This window comes from Magnolia sinica, chromosome 19, assembly GCF_029962835.1.
Source record: "Magnolia sinica isolate HGM2019 chromosome 19, MsV1, whole genome shotgun sequence".
NCBI classification, from domain to species: Eukaryota; Viridiplantae; Streptophyta; class Magnoliopsida; order Magnoliales; family Magnoliaceae; genus Magnolia; species Magnolia sinica.
In genome coordinates, this window is record NC_080591.1 from 55,281,599 (window position 1) to 55,301,886 (window position 20,288).

Genomic DNA, 20,288 nt, shown 5'->3' on the forward strand with positions numbered 1-20,288 from the left:
TTACATCTTTCCAGCCCTATATCACTAAACTCCATCTCTTTTTTTCCATTGGATCGCGGTTCTTTCTTCCGATCATGATCGCTGAACAAGAGATGTCATGGTCAGAGCGAGCTCCATCCCCTATAGATTTTTTTTCTCCATTCTCCTCCTTTCTTTAAGGTTTCCTATTTCTAGGGTTTCGAGATTAGAAATTTGTTAAAATGGTTTACATCGATTTGTGGGATGAAATCGTTGAGAGATCCATACAGCTTTTCCTTTTAGATCCCCAATCGACGAGGTATGAGATGAAATATAGGCATTGCAATGGGAAGCTAGTTCTCAAGGTCATTGACAATCGAGAGTGCCATAAGTTTAAAATAGACTAGACATATGATGCTAAGAAAATGGAGAAGCTTAGTAACATCTTCACCCTAATGACTCAGGGTCCCGATGTCGATGTTATAAAAGTATCATGGAAGGAACAAGCAGAGCCCCAACCATCAAAGAAAGGAAGGAGGAGGAGAAAGTAACACTTCATATACTAGAATTATTTTGGATTTTTATGTCAATTGATGAAAGGATTTGAGAGATGGTTATTGGATTTTTGCTCGTTACTCTTGTCCATTTTTAGCTTAGTTTAATGAAAGGAATTTTCATATAAAAAAAAAAGAAAAAGAAAAAGAGTTTCATCCCAGAAAAAATGGTTAATAGTTTCAATGGTCTAAATTCACCTGGAAGTGAAAAGGATCTGAGCTCTTTGTGGCAAAAGATTATCCAAGCACGGCAATGTTGAGAGCCACCAGATGAACGGTTCGAGTCAAGCAACTGATGCAGGGGAGGACATGAGGTCGAGCATTGTCTTCCTTAAGAGGATAACTATTCCAAATCCACGGAACTTCTCTGGACTCTTCACAGAGACTTCTTGAATCCATGAGGAAAGAAAGCAAGAAAATAGAAATAATTTCTATAAACTTCACAATTGATTGATGAATGAATAAAAACGAGTTCACAACCCTTTAAATAATAGGGGTACCAAGCAATGGGAAAGAAATCAGAATCAAACTACAACTAAAACTCCTAGAATTTGCAAGTTGCTATAAATAGTAAACTTACTATTTATAGATGGTCATGATATCTACTAGTGCGCAAGGTTTTCGGCTAAAAATAGTAAGTGTCCTATTTGGCTTCACCAAGTTGTTCTCCTAAAATAGGGAAACGACCGTCAATCTGGCCGTATTTCACAAATCTGGCTTTGGTAACCTAGCATAGTGGGGTTGGTTGGCTAAAGTAGCTTGTTCTACCCCAAAATCATATATTTTACATCCAATAACTCATTCCAGTTTGCAAGATACGCCTGATTTAAGGTCCAACGGTCCGGATCACTTCTGTCATCGACTGGGCCTTTTCTACTCCATTTTGGCCATGTAACTATCTGCGACTCTCTCTACATCAGCAATGATGGGTCCCACATATCCAGTTAAATATTTGCTTATAATGCCACTGAAGGTCTAAATTGATAATTTCTCATCCCTGATTTATTTATTTGTTACAGAATGAGTGTAATTCGCATTGTTATATAGATGATACAATGGAGCTAGAATTGCACGAAGATCTAATATCGGATGATGTCACCTTTGATGTTGCAGACTATATTATATTTTTCGAATGCCAATTGCTCTTGCAATTCTTTTGTTTAGATTCTAACTGTAGCATTGCTCTTAAACCTGCAAGTGGCAATAATGTGCCTTCCATGCTTGTATTCCATAGCTTAGTTGTTGTCTTTTCTCTTCGTTAATTTGATTTAGATTGTGGTCATCAAGTTGTGCAAAGGGTGATTAGATTCATACTCAATGTATGGATATGAGATCTAGACCCTTCTTCCATTAGAACTTGTCATGAATGGGACATGCCCTGAAAATTGCATTTTTTGGGTGGTCCTACCCACTGAATGGAGGACTCTATAGGTTATAAGTGGACAATTAGAAATAAATAAATAAATAAATAAAGAGACCAATTGGACCTTAAGGAGGAAAAAGGCTGTATAATTAATGGTTTCAATCATTTGAATGGTTAGGATATAAATGCTAGATAGAAAAATCCTTCAGTGAATGGCAAAATCGTCTGGTGCATGGAAAAAAAAAATCCTCTATGAATAATTGTTTGTATAATAGAAGCATTATATTCCTACCTTTTACATTTGGAACTCAAATGTGAAAATTATTTGTTTTTTTTTGTTTTTTTTTTCTTTTTTTAATCAAGACACTCTTGGCTTTGAAAGCAAGGCTGCGTACTTGGGGCCATCGAACAATCCCAACTTCAATTGATGAGTTTTTCCACGTTGAATATAGACCATTGGATGATGATGTTTGGATGGCAGTGTTTGGATGGAAAATTTATTTTTATTTTAACAGTTTTACAAGGTGAAGTGATGTGGAAGATGAGTGTGAATCACTTCGTATGTTCATCTTCTCGTACTTTAGATTCTTCTATTATTCTTTATCAGTATTAGTTTAGATGGGTAGATGGGTTTGTAAGCCATGAAGTCTTTATCTGTTTTAGTTTAGATGAGTTGATTTATTAAGGCACGTACTAGCAATGGTAAGGGACACCGTAATTATAATTTCTTTTTTATTTTTAAATAAGCAGTGGCTACAGATACTGGCCGTAGCCCTAATTTTGGAAACCATAGTTTTTGCTAACTTCATCCTATTGCTATAGATCTCATTTTACTTTTAGCTACAAATATTATCTATAACTTTAGGTATATTTTGTTATAGAAAGCTACAGATATAATCCGTAGCCATTGGTTTTTGTATCCATTGATTAAATCTATAGCCATTGCTTCAAAAGCAATGGCTATGGTCTTACTACATACTATAACCATAGCCATAGGTCCTTAGCTACAACTTTTATACATAGCTTTTGACCCTTTTTTTGGTAGTGTGGGTAATGAGCATTGAAGGTATACCCCACATGATGGATGACTCACATCAACATGGGCCCCACATAATGAATTATCCACATCAAAGTTTGGCCTCTAATAATGAATGACCTACATCCAAGGCGACACTACGCCAAAATCGCTGATTTGTGAGTAAAATAAATAAACGACGAACTTCGTCTGTCGCTGTTTACTAGGTCCTTTTTTTTACGTATAAAATCCATCATTTAATTTGCGACGGATAAGGTCCATCGCCTAATAGCAAAGGATAAAAATCCATTGTAAAAAATAAAAAATCCGTCGGTAATATTATAAAAATTAGGTCACTAAAAACATTAGCGATGGATAAGGTCCGTCGCTAATGTGAGTAAGCGATGGACCTCATCCGTCGTTTATTTCCAATGGTCAAAAATTAGCGACGGATAAGGTCCGTCACTAATATGAGTAGGCGACAGACCTCGAATCCGTCATTGATTTTCAATGTTCAGAAATTAGCGACGGATTTGGTCCGTCGCTAAAATATCTGTAAATTAAAAAAATTATTGATAAATAATAATTATTATTATTTTAATCTTGCACCAGATAGTCATTCAAAAAATAATTCACACTATTGTTTGATAAGAATCCTATTCACAAATTTGGTAACAACTCAATTCAATAAAAAAGGAAATGACCCAAGTGACCCACTCCAAAAATTGACTTTAACCCTCCTAACTAAACACTTCCCCCTCCTAAACTAGGACCCATACAAAAGAAATTACCCGAAACTTTAACTGTTGGCTATGCCTTGCCTTGAATTCGCTACTTAATATCTTCTCTTGTTCAACCTTCTTTTGAGCCCTTCCTGCATATATTACAAACAACCAAATTCAATCTAAGAAAAGCCTAGTTTAGTCAACCCTTCATATATTACAAATAACTGGCTCAAATCTGTGAAAAGTGAATAGTTTGATCAACTGAAACCAATTAACAAAATAAGATATTAGAATTTGGGTCCATGGGTATTGCCCTTGCTTGTCCTAAGCGCGGCATAGGCCAGAACTCTGAAGGGACCATCACCGTGTATAGGCTTATCCACACTGCCCATCCATTTTTCCATATCATGTAAAGATATAAGCCCAAAAGCGGCAAGTTCAAGGCCCAAGCAAGTACATTGTTGAAACTTTCCTAAGGCCCATCGATGTTTATTTGCCATCCAACCTCTTTATGAGGTTTTTGTAAATGAAAGAAAAACAAAAATATCACCATTGAAACTTTTGTAAGGCCCATCATAATGTTTATTTGCCATCCAACTTATTCATAAGGTCAAGTGGACCTAGATGAAATAAAACAAAAATATCAATTTATTTCTAAACCTCTTTAACATCATGTTCTTACTCATGCCTTAGTGGTAGACTCATCGGAGTTTCAACACGAGTACACATTGTGGTGAAATCTCACACTCGTGTGAGTGCAGGGTACACACTACTGGGGTTTGAGTGTATGGGTACATGTGAGGTATGTGCAAGGAAAAGAAAAAGAAAAAAAAAAACCTATTTGACATCCAAGAGACAATGGAATATGTAGACATGACATAGGTTTTGAATCCTTGGTTGATGTGCTTTGTAAATCTTAGTACTACCCCAAAAAAGAAAAAGAAAATAAGAAACTACAATGCTATTGAACCTTCAAACCTCTAATTTAAGGGACAGGCAAATGTTCATCATTCATTTAGAGGTTTGAATTAATTTGAGTGGAAATCAGTTTGAAATCTAGTGAACCTCTAATTTGTGTTGGAATGCATTTGAATATTTGATTTTTTTAATTTTTTTTTTCAATGGAAAATTTTGTTAATAACATATTTGAATGAATTTGAAATAAGGTACTTAAGAGCTGTTTATTTTTTTCAATTACACTGCAAATACTTATAAATGGACCATCTTTGTTTCTTACCATTGTTTGCTTGATGTAAGAATTTTTTCCTCCAAAACTATGTGAATCCTTCCTTCTAAAATAGAGAATTCATGGATTTCTATACTGATAAAAATTGTAGAGCCCATAGTGATGAATATGTCATATCCATGCCATCCATTTTGTACCGCCAGCTCATTTCAGTGCATAAGAAAGAGAGAGAGAGAGAGAGAGAGAGAGAGAGAGAGAGAGAGAGAGAACTAAAGCTCAAGTGGATCACACCAAATGAAATAATGGTTCTAACAGACTTCAACAGTTGAAAACCAAAACCTAAGGCCCACTTGATGTTTATTTGTCATATAATCTATTCATAAGGTCATACTAACATGGATATAAAGAGAAAATAGGACCCAACCAAACAACTTTCATAACTCTTTCTAAGAGTTACTTTTTAGAGAGATTTTCTTAATCTATATAAAGAGAATGATTACAATCCTTACAACTATATACAATATCTTTTGCCATTTTAAAATTTAGATTACAATTATGCTAGATTACGTGAGATGGAGAGATTATCAGTTGAAGAATCTTGGCCATCTTACCATGTGAAGAGTCCTTATATATTGAAGACTCTTTACCACCAATTTTACTACATGAAGTGCTCTTATATTTGGGGGTTGTTATGGAAGAGTCCTCGTGTGTTGGTATTCTTTACTTAGTTGAAGAGTCTCGGCATATGTGATCCTATCTCTATAGGATAAAGGTTAAACACAAATATTTGCTTGATTCAAAAGTTTTGTGGCCTCTAAAAGCCTATTTACTGTGGTGTAGATTACTTAAGTTTTACGTTTACCTCAGTTTTAGAGCTAATGTCCTAAGATGAGCTTGCAAACAGATGTAAGGTTAGAATATGACATATACATCATGGTGGGCCCATAGCGCCTTTGTTTTGCTCCCAAATGCAGGAGTTGTCAATGTTAGCTTTGGGATTTGTGTTGTATCATTAGGTATGAGAATTAATTACTAGAAAACTAATATCATAGCTGATGACTTTTCTGAAAACGGTGGCAACTTATCTTTTTTCATGTGGCACATATCACACCTTGGATTAAGCTCTAAGTTTATAAAAGCTTTGTAATGAATCCATCTTAGGCCCTTAATTAGGTGTGGATTGTAAACTTCATTTGAAAATTTTCGCTAGAAATCTCCTACTTCACGAGGAATGTTTATGTTTAAAAGCCTTGTAAGGAACTAGAAACAATGACAATTTTAAACAATATAGAAATGCCAAAAAGATTACTAAGAAAGTATCAAGTGAAGCTAAACTTAAGGCTTATGATGATCTTTACAATAGATTGAGTACAAGAGAAGGTGAGAAAGATATCTTTAAACTTGCAAAAAATTGTGAGAGAGGAAGGTTAGGGACCTAAACCATACTTGATGCATTTAGAGTGATAACCAAAGAATACTAGTAAAGGACAATGAGATCAATGAACGATGGAGAAGCTATTTTAAGAACCTTGTTAAATGGCAACCACTCTAATAGCATAACTATTGATCCCTAGTGGGGGTGGCTAATAGTGAAGTGTGAACTGACAGTGGGGTGTACTAACAAGCTAACAAAAAAAAGTACAGAAGGAACAATATACTCAAAGACATTGGAGACCAATGATACTTCTATAAGATAAGGACATCTAAAGTGAAAGAAGCTTTGCAAAAAAATGAAAACAAGAAAGGCCCTCAGACCAAATGGTATGCCAATTAGATTGAAGAAAATGCTAGACGAACTGAGGAAAATTAGCATGGTACCTATTTCTAAGAATAAAAGAGAGATACAAAGCTGCACTAACTATCATGTGATTAGACTTATAAGCCATGCTATGAAACTTTGGGAGAGAGTGATTAAGGACTAAGGCATGCGATGGATGTCTTAGAAAATTAGTTAGGTTCCATGCATGGGTACCACTGAAGCTATTTTCATACTTAAATAATTGATGAAGAAATATGAAAGAGATAGGATCTCTACATGGTCTTTGTTGGCTTAGAGAAAGCATGTGATAGGATACCTAGAGAGTAAGGTATTCCATAATGGTAATGGTGGCCGACCACCTTCATTATTGTTATAACATGAGTTGTACCAGCCGTTATAGCTTTTAAAAAAGAAAAAAACTATTTTGGCCCCATAACGGGATGTTATGGGGCCATTATGGGTCAATTTTTCCATAACGACCATTAAAATTATCATTATGTAACGGTCGTTAGGGAACCATTTGGGGATACCTTGCTAGAGAGTTAATTTCGTGGATGCTGGAAAGAAAGAATTAGCAAAACGAGGGAGCGATAACAAATATGAGGACCACTAACGCAGAGAAAAGTGAGTTCCTGATTATTGTAAGCTTGCACCAGGGATCATTATTGAGCCCATACCTTTTTGCAATGGTAACGAACAAGTTAATGAGGCATTTGTAGGAAGAAATCTAATGTTGTATATTATTTACAAATGACATAGCTTTGATGGACAAGACTAGGGCAGCGTAAACACAGAGCTAGATTTATGAAGGGGTTCTTAAAATCTAAAGGATTTAAAATTGGTCAAACGAGAACAAAGTATATGGATTGCAATTTTAGTAACAATAGGATTGAAAATAAGAATTAGTTCAGATTGTTAACCTCAAAGACTCACAAGATGACCACTTTCAAAACCTAGGTCAATAATTCGTGAGTGGAGAGATTGAAAAGGATGTTGTCCATAGAAAGGGATGTTGCCCATAGGATGTGCCTTGAGAGTTTTAAATGATCGTCGAGTACCATTCAAATTAAAAGGGAATTTTTAATTGTTAACATCAAAGACTCCCAAGATGACCACTTTCAAAACCTAGGTCAATAATTCGTGAGTGGAGAGATTGAAAAGGATGTTGTCCATAGAAAAGGATGTTGCCCATAGGATGTGCCTTAAGAGTTTTAAATGATCATCGAGTACCATTCAAACTAAAAGGGAAGTTTTATAGAATAGCTGTAAGACCAACCACGCTTTAGGGAACAAATTGTTGGGCAAGGGGAAGGCCTAAAAAGACATGGATGGAGATAATAAGAAAGACCCGATGACCTATGATCTAACTGAAGGTATGGCCCTTGATAGAGTGGAACGGTGGAATAGGATTCATGTAGGCAACCCTAATTAATTAGGATATGGCTTACATGATGATGACGACTATTTCATATATAAATTGCAATATGAATTTATATATATATAAAACTATATTACATACACTTAGTATATGTATTGGAATTTGAAGCAACTGACATTATCCCACCCCCCATTGTACCATGTATTGGAGGAACTAGTGGTGAATGGATGTTTGGTTTATCCAAAAGGTATCCAGTTTGAAGCTGAAAGGCATAAAAAGTGCCTCTTCCAAGTTCTTTTACTCGGTCTTCCACTCAAAACAAAATGTTTACTACTGATCCTAGTATTATCTACTATATACTAGTAACATACAACCAATATTGGGGCACCATACCATAAGCTACAAAATTTCATGTCCCCCTAAACAAGGCATCGTCCATTGATAACACACACACACACACACACACACACACATATATATATATATATCATAAGTTTTTTATTTTCATTTACATTCACAAATACATTCATCATCCATCCAACTATTAACAACATTTACAAAAAATAAATTATATCCAACCAACTCTTAATAATAATTTGCAACTTAACCTGCTAGGAACCATCATGCATCGTAATGTTTAACAGCAGAGCGGGTTCTGAGGAGTTACAAGTCAACCCTGACGACAGCATATAAATGAAGCGATAAAGATATAAATGATTCAAGATTAATTAAAGGTTTCGAGAACTTACATCCACCTCACTCTTATTGCCAAGTAGTCCTGACGAAAATGCATCCACACTATGAGAAGGGGAAAAAAAATTGTGGCTGCACTGATAAGGTCTAGTATGAACGGCTGCCTATGTACCCAATGTTGGAAGATTGGGAACAAGCCACTACATAGTTCTTAATATTTAAATTAGAACATTTTACGCATAAGGAAAGAAAAAATCAAAACAAAATCATAATAGAAATATGTGTACCTTCTGTCATGCATAAGAAGATGAAAAGCTGAAACAAATCACTAGATTAGTCAAGCAAAACTACTAAATAATTCAAGATAAAGATTTGGTCAAATAATATCCAAAATAACCTCAAACACAATCTATATGTCCTGACCAAATTACAAAAATATGTTCTTAACTTTGGAAAAGTTTTAAGTAAACTCCTTTAATATCTATGTTTTCGTCAACACTCTAAGCCAAAAGAGAACATCACCTACGTCGCAATCGGCTAACGTCTTCTCAATGTCACCAAACACATTTGCACTGGGAACTTCAACAATATCCAATATAACTTTGATGCAATCTGGAGGGATGCCTGCATTATCTCTAATCATACGCCTACGTGCAACAACTCGACTACAAATATCTGTCAAATGACAAATTTGTTCCACCCATAGAAGTGGAGGTGGAGCTGGAGCTGACTCATCACGATGACTTGAGTATCACCAGATCGATAAAACCCCTACAAGAAATAATTTTTATTATTTTCATGGATAAAATAGTAACTATACATTATTCTTTAATTGTTAAAATACCTGAGAACCAGCAGTGCCAGGAGAGCATTGCATTGGTTGAACTAAAGTATTTATTTGATTCTGAACTTCAACCAAACGTTCTCCAATGTTCAATATCATGTTCTTGCACTCGTTGAACTTGTTTTCCAGTTGCTCTTTTAATACAATCATCGATGCTTTAACCTCAGCAATTTCGCCCTTTCCTTCTCTAATTTTATTAATATAACGGGTTGAAGCAATAATGGTAGTTTTTGGAATATAACCCAACCCTCTTACACGTCCTCTTTTATTAAGACCACAAACCTAAATGATAATCAGTCATTATTAGTAATGCATATATATTAGTAACAAAAAATGTTCAGAAAGCTAAGTATGTCAAAGTGAAGAGAATGAATGAAAAACCTGTGCAACCACGTCATGATTTAAATCATTATGCATACAAGCTGGGTCATTGGCAACTATTTCTTTTATTTTTTTCGTTGTGATGCTCAGTTCCTGTGAAGGGAGAGACCCATCGGATCTAGTATGAGTTGCCAGAAATAATTCAGTTCTCGTGATTTGAGTATCTGGATTTCTTTTGTTACTGTAATTTACAATGAGAAATCATGCTAATTATTTTGTATTCTTAAATTGGATTAAAAGAAATTAAAGTTATGTTAAAAACTTACAATCAACTCGGCCATCCTAGCAAACCCCCGTCGAACAGTCGTGTGAGGGAACTTCATCTCTCTTCTAAATTCCTTTCCCTTTTCATGATGAGACTTCGCCTCTTCTGTAGATTTGTAATCAACAAATTTAACCCAATCTTCTAGTTTGACACCATTTGGGCAATTTTTCTTTCTGTCTCTATCATTATCATACATATCCAGGACACTTCCTCTTAATCGGTTCTTCCAGTCCTTCCACATATCATTAGCACGCTTTTTTATGATACTTTTATAGTTGTCGCTATCGTCAACATCATATTTGGCCTACATATTTCATTACACAAGGCAATTAGTCAATGACAATTATATTATAAACATTAGAAAGTAAAACTCATGTATTTAAATGCTTACCCAAATAGTTGACCAAATATTATCCTCGATGGTACCTGGCACAAGCCGCCAGTTTTTGTATGCAATTGAACAATAAGTCCTAACCACATTTCCTATAAATGAGGTGAATCGATTTTTATTATCTCCAGTAATCTCTCTAATTGGACTGATTGAAACTTTTATCCTTGTGGTGCTTACTGGAGCAGAACTAGAAGGCCCTACATACGACATATATAATTTCTAAAAAAATTAAAAATTAAAATTATTAGTCATTTAATATGTTGCTATACATTATAAAGAGATGACGCTATACACATGCATATGTTTTTTCTGAATTCAAAAAAAAAAATGAAAAGGAAAATAATCTAATATAGTAAATGTAATTAAATTTACTTCAACCTAATATGAAACTTGATCAGTTTCTTTTCCGCTTCTGAATACGTGGGTTACTTGATATAATTTTTACATATGACCCTTCTTGTATATCTTCACTAGTTAGGTCATACGGATCATCTATTAAGGAAGGGCTCGAGGAACCGGCAGTCAACTTGGCCTCAAACACTAGCGGATCCTCAAATGCATATGCATCTTTTGTCAGTCGCTTCGGAACATCTAAGACAACATGCCAGTCATCTCTTGTCGGATCCTTGCAATAAAAGACCTGAATCACTTGAGATGCATGGATAAATGGCTCATCCTCTTCCTTGATATTCCTTCTAAACCTTCCTAGGTTTACAAATATCAGATTTGTTTCAGGATCTAAATAACATCCATTTGAAGTATATTCGATATGCACCCAATCACAGCAGAACAATGTTATCTTGAAGGTGAACTAGTTTAATTCAAGAATTTGTCTAATGATACCATAGTAGGTGGATTCCTGTTCCACCAAGTTCTTATCCCTGGCACTCGCCCTGAACATAGTTAAGGCTTTCATAGAGACCCCGCTATTTTGTGTTGTCAAGTATTTTTCAGAGTCTGATGTGTAAATAACATATCCATTTACTGAGTATGTACTGTATGATGTGGCATCATATCTAGGACTAGTAGCAATTCTCTTAAATTGTGACATTTCTTCATTCTCTAATTGTTCCCTTAACCAAGCATTGTAGTCTACTTCTTTTTGCACCGACGGATTGCCCCTCCTGTTTTGTCCCTTACGTGTTTGGCCATGAATGTATTCATTGTACTTCTTACAATTCTCATACAATATAATATATGAATTAAATTTTTTTACTTTGCATGGTACAATTTAAAAACATTAAGGATAGAAACATAGACTTTTGTCAACATACCCAAGCCATTGAGCATTTTCAGCGTGTTGTAATACCCATCTGCGTGCTTGTTGATATTGCACATTAGTAAGAAGATAACTTTTTCCTTTTTTATCGATTTGAAAATTATCGGCATTATCATCACCCTCATCATAGAATATCTTTTTCACTCTCCTATGGCTTCCTAACATCTTATCAGGCATGTAGTCCATGCAGTACATCATGGACTCTTCCAGTATGTAGTGCGTTCAGCAATACAACCCTCTGAATAAGTTTGATTCGTCACATACTTTTTGTATGTTCTCATCATCTTATACACATTAAAATCAGATATGGATATAAACAATAATATAAAAAAGGAAAAAGAAAGTTAATAAATTCTGATAATTAATGTTACCTCTCAAAAGGATACATCCACCGATATCTGATCGGTCCACAAAGTTGTGCTTCCTCTGCTAAGTGCACCACTAGGTGTGTCATAGGAACAAAAAAACATGGGGGCAAATATTTTTTCAATACACATAATGTTTCCACTATTTTATTTTTTATAATTTGAAGCTCTTCATGATTAATAACTTTTGAACATATGACGTTGAAGAATCTTGACATTTCACAAATGGTGGTGTGCAATGTCTTCTTCTTTCCCAAAAATGAGTGCATCAACAAAACTGGTAGCAATTGTTGCATCACAATGTGATAATCATGTGACTTGAGGGCCTTTAGCTAACAATCCTCTGAATTGACACGATGTGTCCAGTTTGCACAATATCCTCTTGGAACTTTCAAATTGCTCAGTGTCAGACAAAACATGTTTTTTTCAGATGTGGACAACGTGAAAGGAGCTTTGGATAAGAATAACCTGTCGTTTCTTTCTTCAGGCCACATAGACTTTCTTATATTCGTAGCCTGAATATCCTGACAGGCTTATAAACCATCCTTAGTCTTATCTTTTGTATCCATGATTATTGCAATGAGGTTCTCGGTGACATTTTTCTCAATATACATCACATCCAGATTGTGACGAATGGGCAAATGCTCCCAATATGGCAAGTAAAAAAGGATTGATCTCTTCGTCCAGGCAGTAATGTTGTTTGAGTCATTGTTAGACTTTTTCTTAGTCTTTCCCACTTGCTTTCCGAAAACAGTTTCAATATTATTCATTTTACGTAGTACTTCTGAACCTTTCATATGCTTCGGAGCCTTCCTTTTTTCCTCTTTCCTATTAAATCTGGTTCTGTCAGTCCTAAAGTCATGACCTGATGGCAGGAATCTTCTATGTCCCTTATATGCAAACTTCTTTCCATGTTCAAGCCAAACCGATTCCGTCTCCTCACTACAAATAGGGCATGCATACTTTCCTCCTGTCCAACAACCAGAAAGATGTCCATATGCTGGAAAATCGTGTATTGCCCATAGTAAAATTGCCCTCATTGTGAACATATTCTTACTGTGCGAGTCATATGTCACAGATCCTTCCCACAATTCAAGCAACTCTGCAATCAACGGTTGCAAGTAAACGTCAATGTCATGTCCTGGACCTTTTTTTCCGAGGATTCAAAGTATTAACATGGTAAACTCCTTCCACATGCATAAATGAGGCGGGAGATTATACGTAACTATCATAATAGACCAGCAACTATATGAATTGCTCATATTCCCAAAAGGATTGAATCCATCCGTTGCAAGTCCCAAATGAACGTTACGTTGCTCCACAGCAAAATCAACATACTTTTCATCTACAATCTTCCACATAGATGAATCCACTAGATGACGCATGCAAATGTCATCTTGAGCTGACTTTGAATGTCATATCATATTCTCTGCAATCTCTGGTATAGTGCAGAGTCTTTTTAACCTCGACGTTAATGAGAAGTACCTTAGCACCTTACGAGGTACATGTGGGGCGGTTGACCTTACAACACTATTAAATTTCCATCTGCTTGCTCCACATTTTGGACAACACTGCTTATCAACATGGTCATTTTAGTACAAAATACAATCGTTAGGGCATGCATGTATTGTCTCATAGTTCATACCCAATGAACTGATCAGCCTCTTTGCATTATAAGTACTATCTGGCAAAGAGTTCTCATTAGGCAAAATTTTCTTGAGCAAGTTTAACAACTCTATAAAGCTATTGTCTAACCAACGAAACCTAGCCTTCATACTCAACAACTCCACTGTCACAGACAACTTTGTATGCTCCGATTTACACGATTGATATAGGGGTTGTTTTGCATCCTCCATTAACTTCCTATACCGAGCCTCATCACCTAAGTCATCATGAGGTTCAATATCATCTTCATTATTAATCTCACCCATACACGCATTTAACTCAATGGGTTGAAAATGGCTGAAAGCATCATTCACCAAATCGACCATTCTAGGTAACGCATCTTCATTACGATTATCGACAGATGTACTCACACCTGTTTCAAGAAGTTGTTCCCCATGGAGAAACCACGTCGTGTATGTTTGATCTATGCCATTAAAAACCAAGTGTTCGAAAATGGTTTCTAATGCCATCTTCCCACGAATATTACAACACTTGGCACAAGGACAGTTGTGCAAGTCTTCCCCATTTGAATTTTGTTTCACGTACTTTAGAAATGTTGCAACACCTTCCATGTATTCAACAGTTAACCTTCCTGCCCTCATCCAGTTCTTACATGGTGTCATGGAAGTCATCTCTGGTAACGCGTTCATGATGTATTTAAGTTAGATTACGAATGAGTATGTCTATCTAACTGACTAAATCAGTCGCCCATCCAAGGCCAAATAGATTGTAACGCTTTCATTTTCAAATTTAAATGCCTACACCGAAATTCTGACAACATCTCCTCATATCTCTCCAGATATACTGATCTTGTATTTGATTCCCACGTTAGGTATCAACACAAAGTGAGGATATTTGACAATGGAAATAAATGCAAGAAACATATCCAGAGAGAAAAAGAGAGGTGATGCATAGAAAAGGCAAGTGCATTTGAATTGCTAAAACGAAAGCATTACATGCTATCCGGTCTCGAACTGTCCAAGCAGGGACAATTTAAGAATTTCAACCATTTTCTTAAATCTCCGAAAATAAGTAATCAGACTCGTGCAGTAATAGATCCAAGTAAAGCAAGAATAGTTGGTGGCCCACTTGAGTTATTGTACACATAAATATACTTATTAGATTAGAGAAGTTCATTAGATAATGTTCCAATAATATCATCATTTGGCATATTTCTTTCGATATCGTTGTGAGATTTTCAAAATCTCAACAATATATCTCCTTGACTAAAAGTAACCAATTATAGCTTTAAACTAAAATTCAACCCATAAAATAATTGAATTTTGGGATTGTTTGATTTTTCATTTCTTTTGTAAATACTATATAAAAGCTCATTATTAATTTTTAACCTTGTTTGAAATTTGATGAATGTTTCTGCCTTGAAAATTGGCATGAAAGGGATGACTTAAATTTATATGCTCCACTATGATATTTGTGACATATCCATGTCGTCCATCTGTTTTACCGAAGCATTTTAGGGCATGATCCCAAAATTGAGGCAAATCCAAAGCTCAAGTGGCCCATACCATAGGAAATAGTAGCTAAAATGTCTATAGTGGAAAGCTATTTCTTTTACCAGGCTCATATTAACGTTTGTTTGTCATTCAACTTATTCATAAGCTCATACATACATAGGTAAAGGGAAAACACAAATATTAGCTTGATCCAAAACTTTTGAAGGCCTAAGAAGGTTTTAAAGACAAGCATTGGATTTCAACTATTTCTAACTGTGTAATCCACTTGAGCTTTGGATCTATCTCATGTTGGACTCAGGCCATAGATTCATATGGCAATATGGATGGATACCGTTTGTACATTCCGGTGGGCTCTATATTTATTTTGCACCCCTCTATAGTCTTAACTTTCAAAAAGCTAGTTGTCAAAGGTATGCATGGGAATTGCCATGGTAATTACATAGGTAAATAATTATTACCTATTTTAAAAGTATTTACAAAGGAAATAAAAATCAAACATTTATTTGTAAAATCTTTCAAAATCAATGAAACATGGTTAACTACAGAGATATAATAGAGCTTTTTGATAGTTTTCCAACAATATCTTTCATACATGGTTTAATAAATAGCTGCAAGGTTATCATCATTGAAGCGACTTAAAGTAGGCATTAAGCAGTTTTTATCCCTAAGCCCATAATTATTTCTTTTGATCCAAGCCTTCCATAAGGTTGCCATTGCCCTATCCTATACTATCATTCTATAATAGCTGCTAGTGTTATGACCAGACCATGCCCAAATCTATTATAGTAATTCTTTTTCTAGTAAGTACATCAATGGTAGAAGGATAATTTCTTTTTTCTAAAAATCCTTTCCCCTATATGGACTGTTTGTTAGGTCCACTATTTCTAGGATCTCTGAAAAAATCACACCTGCCAGGTGATCCAAACCTTCCAGTCGGTTGCATACAAAATGGATGGTCAGATCACACATACAAGATAGGTTTGCTCACAAATGTTTAAGGCCATTCTTTTGCTGTAATGTTTCAACTGTTGTGAAAGAACAGTGAACTGACTTAATGGAAGGTACATATACATACAGGTGATGTAAATGGCAACAAAACCCAAGCTCAGAATTCCACAAATACTAAGATCTCTGACAAAACCAACAAAACCCATCACCCAAACACATGATCCAGAGGTACCCAAACATGAGTTTTTTTATTTGCACCCACTATTTTGATATACACATGCACAAAGTGCATGCCTACATTGCAATGCCAATGAGTCCCCAAAGGGGGTGTATCTTCAAACCAAAGGGTGTAAATATCAATTCCCAAACAAAGAATAGAAAACCCACATCTGACAAAAAGTGAATGACAACATTGCAATGACAAGGAGTCCACACAGAGGGTGTATCTATTAAAACCAAGGGGGTGTAAATATCATTTCCAAAACCAAGTACACATAAACCCACATCTGACAAAACAAAGTGCATGGCAACATTACAATGACAATGAGTTCAAAAAGGGGGTGTATCTATCAAAACCAAGGGGCTGAAAATATCAATTCCCATAACAATTACACATAAACCCAACACCCAAAAAAAAGGGGGTTTCCAATCATGGGGGTTCCGAATCTAGGGGGTTTCCAATCATGGCGCTAGGAGAGAGAGATTGAGAGATGAATGAAAAGGAAAAAAAAAGAAAAAGAAGATGAATGAACGTTCTAGCATTTTGATGGAAATGCATGCAAGAGATTTGGTAAGGATAGTAAGGAGAAGCAAAGGAAGAGATGAATTAGAGAAATCTGTTGTCATACAATTCGAGGGAGGGATGAAATAGGAAAGTAGAATATACCTCAGTGGAGGTGAAAAGGAATGCAGGGCCTTCCGTTTAAAGGTGATGGTCGATGGGCGATGACGCTCCAACGGCGCAGGGAGGATTTCTCGATGGAAGATGAGGGAAAAGTGGAAGACAGGGAAAAGAGGAGAGGGTGTGGGATGGTTTTCCTATTGTAAATAAGATAAAATTTTCAAATACATATATTGTGAGTTTACCATAATTTATAACACAAGCTCTATTAATGGTCGTACATGCATGGGACCATTTTCTGCATGGTTAAGATTTTTTTACATAATAAAATTATAAATATTTACTATTTGCACCTAGACTGATTATTTGGATGGTCTAGATAATTCTGTATCTCAGCCACTATTGTTATGGACGAGTCACCACTATTTTACATCAACTACAAGACTCATAATGTAAAACTTCAATTCAAAACGGTAAGTTGAGGTTTGGACCTGACATCGCTCTATGGGCCCCACCAAGATAGATTTGTTTCATCCACGCCGTCCATCCATTTCACGACATCATTTTGTATAAGATCCCCAAAAACTAGATTGAAATAAATCTTGGGTGGACCACAGAATTAGAAAACATTATTGGTTGGACGTATGTGGGTCCACTGGAGCTTTGGATTTAAATCTTGGGTGGACCACACAATCTTTGGATTTAACTCGTTCTTTGGATATTGCCTTAAAATGATCTCTCCAAATGGATGGAAGGTGTGGATACAAAACGTACATCATGGTGGGGCCTATGGAGTTTGTTGACATCACTTCAGTAGCCAGTCTCCGGACGCGAATTTCCTGCGAAAGCCTTTCGCAGGAACTTCCTACGCAAGAATGTTAGGTGGGGCCCACTGAGATATTTTGGAGAAATACACTCCGTTCATCCGTTTTAGGAGATCATTTTAGGACACGTGACCAAAAATTAGGTGGATTCAAAACTCAAGTAAGCCACAAGAGAGGAAACAATGGAGATTCGGTGAGCACCGTTGAAACATTCTTATGGACATGAACAATGTGGATTGATTCCAAATTTTCAGTAAATCCAAAACTCAAGTGGACCATGCCACATGGAACAGTGTGGAATAATGATTTCCATGTTGACACCTTCCCTGGGCCCACAGTAATGTTTATTTGCCATCTAACCTATTCATAATATCAAAAATATATGAATGAAGATAAAACACAAACATCAGTTTCATCCAAAACTTCTATGGCCTCCAAGAATTTTTCAATGGTAGAGGTTCAATCACACTATTTCCTATGGCTTGGTCCACTTGAGCTTTGGATATGCTTCCTTTTTGTTCTTTAGACCTCAAATTATCTGTTAACATGGATGAACGGAGTGGATAAAATAAATAAATAATGGTGGACCCCTCAGAGTTTACTCTGGTAAGGGTAATGAGCAACTCACCTAAATATAGTAGAGAGGGGTTTCCTTGAAATATTCATAATCATATATTGGGCCTGCCTAAATGTGATTCACATATCCAACCCACTCATTATGTGTGTCCCAGTTGGATAAGGGGTCAGACCAAGTTTTAGCCGCATCCAAAACTCATGTGGGCCCCACCAAGTGCTTTTATATTTTTTAGGATGTCTTCACATGGTTTTAGATGGTATGGCCCACCTGAGTTTTGTATACAAATGATTTTTGAGATATCTCATAACCTAAAGGGGACACATCCAATGCATGGTGTTGATGTTCGACACACATCATGATGGGGCCCACAAAACTTACTAACATCAATTTTTAGGTTCTCACGATGTTACTAAGTTGGGTCATAATTTTGACCAAAATATTTGGCCCATTTTACATGTCTGGTCCATTCACTCTACTTTACTAATCAATACCCACAATTTGACTAGTTACTCGCCTTGATCAAGCAACATATGAGGAAGATATTGGGCATACAAGATTGACCAACAATTTGAGTGAAATTTGATTTTAACATTTAAAGGTTCAATTAGTGGATGTACCTAATAATTTATTAACAAATATTTTTTATTTCACAGATAAATTTCAATTTCTATTTAAAAATAACATTTTTTTCAAAATGTATATTTTTTTACTCTTAATTTTTCTTTGAAAGCTTTTAACAAAATATCATTTTTATTATAAAATATTTTAAAAATATATATATAAATTTTGAATTTTTATTTTCAAAATCTCAAAAAACTTCCCAAATTTTAATAATTTTTTTCCCAAAAATTCCAAAATGCTAATTTTTTTTCTTTAAAAGCATCATTTTGTTTTCAACTTTTCAATTTTCTTTTTTAAAATGATATATTTTTTTTTCAAAATCTCATTGTTTTTATAAAATATTATGGTGGGGCCCACATTGTGAAAATTTTCACATTTAAAAAAAAAAATTATTTTCAACTTTATTCAATCAAATGCTTTTCTTTTTCAAATTTCTCAACTTTATTCAAAATTCTTTTTTCCCACAAAATAGATTTTTATTAAATCACTATTTTTATTTTTTCAAAATCTAATTTTTTTCTCAAACATTGTTAAATTTTTTAAACTTCTCAATATTCTTTTTCATGTGATATTACAAATCATTTAAATATTAATTTTAAATTAAAAAATAAAAATAAAAATTTCACTCATTTGATATAAAAACAAAATAAATGTTCTTTTTGCATTCAATCAATTGTTAAAAAATAATCTTAGATACAAATATGTACAATTAAACCACTGAAATTCTATTAAAAAACAATTATTAGACTATAAAAAAACTAAGTTAGAAGTCCTTTTACGACGGACATGATCCGTCGCAAAAGTCCTTTTACGATGGACCATGATCCATTGCAAAAGCAACTGAAAAGCGCACCATTTGGTGTTTTGAGCGGGAATTTACCACTGTCATAAAATCAAATTTTGCGACGGATTTTGTCCATCGCCTACTAACGACGGACCAAAATCCGTCATAAATCAGATTTTAGTGATGGATTTTGGTCCATCTCTAAATTCAACGACGTTCAGACTACGGATTTTCGACAAACACGGGCTTAGCAACGGACTTTTTCCATTAGCGATGGATTAAATCCATCATTAAACCAAGAGATTTCGTCAGTCGCAAAAATACGTCGCAAATTGCTGATTTTGGCGTAGTGCGAGCTCAGGATGATGGAAGGCCTACTTGAAAGGTGGGGCCCACA

General features: G+C 35.2%; 1 pseudogene; it reads left to right on the forward strand.

Moving 5' to 3' along the window:
• The first annotated feature begins 200 nt into the window (after positions 1 to 200).
• On the forward strand, positions 201 to 509 carry LOC131235725 (signal recognition particle 9 kDa protein-like; annotated as a pseudogene).
• Positions 510 to 20,288: the final 19,779 nt, after the last annotated feature.